Source organism: Dipteris shenzhenensis, chromosome 3 (genome assembly GCF_047967505.1).
Source record: "Dipteris shenzhenensis isolate YYH24624 ecotype China chromosome 3, Dip_SZ_1.0, whole genome shotgun sequence".
NCBI lineage: Eukaryota > Viridiplantae > Streptophyta > Polypodiopsida > Gleicheniales > Dipteridaceae > Dipteris > Dipteris shenzhenensis.
In genome coordinates this window covers 550,539-553,448 of record NC_141598.1, presented here as the reverse complement: position 1 = coordinate 553,448, position 2,910 = coordinate 550,539, and positions in this window count along the sequence as shown.

Sequence of the window (2,910 nt, the reverse complement as noted above, 5' to 3'; positions counted from 1 at the left end):
AAGGACAAACTGGCAGCACATATCAACCTATTGAGACCTCTAGATGAAGAAGACCACTTTAGCATTGACCTAGTACTATAAATGCATGAAGACCATGAGCCAGACAAGGGCTTTCTTGCATCAGATCAAAGAGATGCTTCTAACCAACATCACCCTCACCTTTTGCCTCTACAACACCTGAATGACCATAATGCAAACACACACGCCATTACAACAAATGGTTACTACGAGGAAGATCTTGTATATATTGTATTGCACATGGCAGAGGAAGCGTGAATCCAATGTGTATGAGAGAGCGCACATACTTAGGAAATGAGGGCAAGCTCGGAAACCATCAACACATCCTCATAGAGGCACACACGATCAACATAGGTTATGGAGCTATGGCAAGCTTTCAAACAATCAACACAGGCTATCAGGATATGGAGCTATCCCCTGCACCCTCAGACCACCAATCCAATCTCTACTCTCAAACCTGCCTCACGCTCGGTGTTAGCGGTTTTCCGCAACAGACATCGTAGTCTAGCCAACAAAATATCAAACTCAAGGATGTAACTAACCTGACTAGGGCATGGAGGCTTTCCCACATGTGTCAAATGTGGATGAGGATACTAGAAAGCTAAAGTCTCAAGCAAACTATGTCTAGCCTATGGATATGACACCCATATGCCCTCTAATCACCCGTACAGATTTCTAACATGCAGCCAAGCTAGAAAATCATGTTCATATAAATGCAAGGTATATCCCCAAGCAAGGCAGGACCCCAATAACCATGGGAGGATGTGCATGAACAGAGATCGCGATCTGTTCCTCGTACGTTTTTACCTAGAGCACTTTATGGCTCGAAATGGTAACCTACATGTGCGAAACACTCTCCCAACTATTATGGAACATAAATCAAGCCTAAAACATGCCAAAAACTAAGATTAGAAGCATAAACCCAATGAGGGAAGGGTGTACCAAAGCACACACATTGCATGCATTATTAGCATCAAGAAGAAGAGCTCGACGAGGGGAACGAAAACCAATCACCTGCACACCCTTCTGACAAGAATTGAGCGCGGTGTAAGCTCTTGAAATATAGCCTTGCCCACTTGATACACACGTATAGTACTACTCATAGTAAACCTTATCTCCTTAATCCAAATGTTTCTTTTACACATTACAAGAATTGGTTTTTGTGAGGGGAAACTTCAATAATGAATAACCATCTTTTATCTTTTGGATCTTCTTTCAAAACCACTTGCTCACCGTGTTCTGGCAAAACAAAAGTATCCTTTTAATATGTCCATAGTTTTGTGGAGTCGATTTGGATCAATCCACTCTTATCTCGTCACACGGTCGATTGTTGCCCTTTAGTAACAACCCTAAACCACTTGACATCATATATATACATATTAAGTGTTATAAAATGTACCTTGATGATGTCTTGAAAGATGTAGGTTTAGATTAGGTTTATGTTTATGTTAAATGCCCATAGGTTTAGGTTTAGAGTTAGATGCTCGTAGGTTTAGGGTTACACTTAGGTATAGATTTAGGTTTAGGTTTAGCTTTATAGTTTAGGATTTATGTAAATTATATGTATGTAGAGAGGGATGTATGATATATGTATGTAGATTATAAGTGTTCTAGATAGGTATGTACATTACATTTATGCATGTATATTATATATATGTAGATAGGTATGTACATGATATGTAACTAATTTATATTTAGGATTATGGTTATGTTTAGGTTGAGGTTTAGGTTTAGATTTAGGGTTAGATTTAGGTTTAAGTTTAGGATAGATGCTCGTAGGTTTAGGTTTAGGTTATGTTTAGGGTTAAATTTAGGTTTAGGTTTATAGTTTAGGGTTTATAATTAGATTTAGGTTTAGATTTATGGTTTAGGTTTTATGATTTAGTTTTAGTTTTAGGTTTAGATTTAGATTTAGATTTAGATTTAAGTTTATATTAGATACTCGTAGGTTTAGGTTAATGTTTAGGTTTAGGTCTAGGTCTAGGTTTATGTTTAGGTTTTGTATTGGATTTAGATTACATTTAGGATTTAGAATAAATGTAGGTATATATTTTATGTACATATATACAAAGATATGTATGTATGTATGTATGTATGTAGCTATGTAGGTATGTATTTAGACATGTATGTATGTAGATATATATGTATGTATGTAGGTATGTATGTATGTACGTAGATATGTATGTAGAATTGTACATATGTAGGTATGTATGTACGTAGATAAGTATGTAAAAAGATATATACGTACGTAGGTATGTATGTAGAAAGATATATATGTGCGTAGGTATGTATGTAGAAAGATATGTATGCATGTAGAAAGATATGCATGTGTGTAGGTATGTATGTATGTATGTAGATATGTGCGTATGTAGGTATGTATGTACATAGATATGTATGTAGAAAGATATATATGTACGTAGGTATGTATGTAGAAAGATATGTATGTATGCAAGTATGAATGTATGTGTGAAGATATGTATGTATGTATGTATCTAGATATGTATGTATGTATGTATGTAGATATGTATGTATGTAGATATGTACGTAGGTATGTATGTAGGTATGTATGTAGAAAGATATGTATGTATGTAGGTATGTATGTATGTATGTATGTGTGATGATATGTATTTATGTAGGTATGCATGTATGTATATATATGTGTATGTATGCATGTATGCATGCATGTATGTATGTAAGTAGATATATATGTGAGTACATAGGTATGCAAGTATGTATATAGATATGTAGGTATGCATGTAGATACGTAGGCATGTATGTATCTATATACATGCATATGTATGTATGCATGCATGTATGTAGAAATATGTGAGTATGTAGGTATGCATGTATGTATACATATTTGTAGGTATACATGTAGATATGTAGTATGTA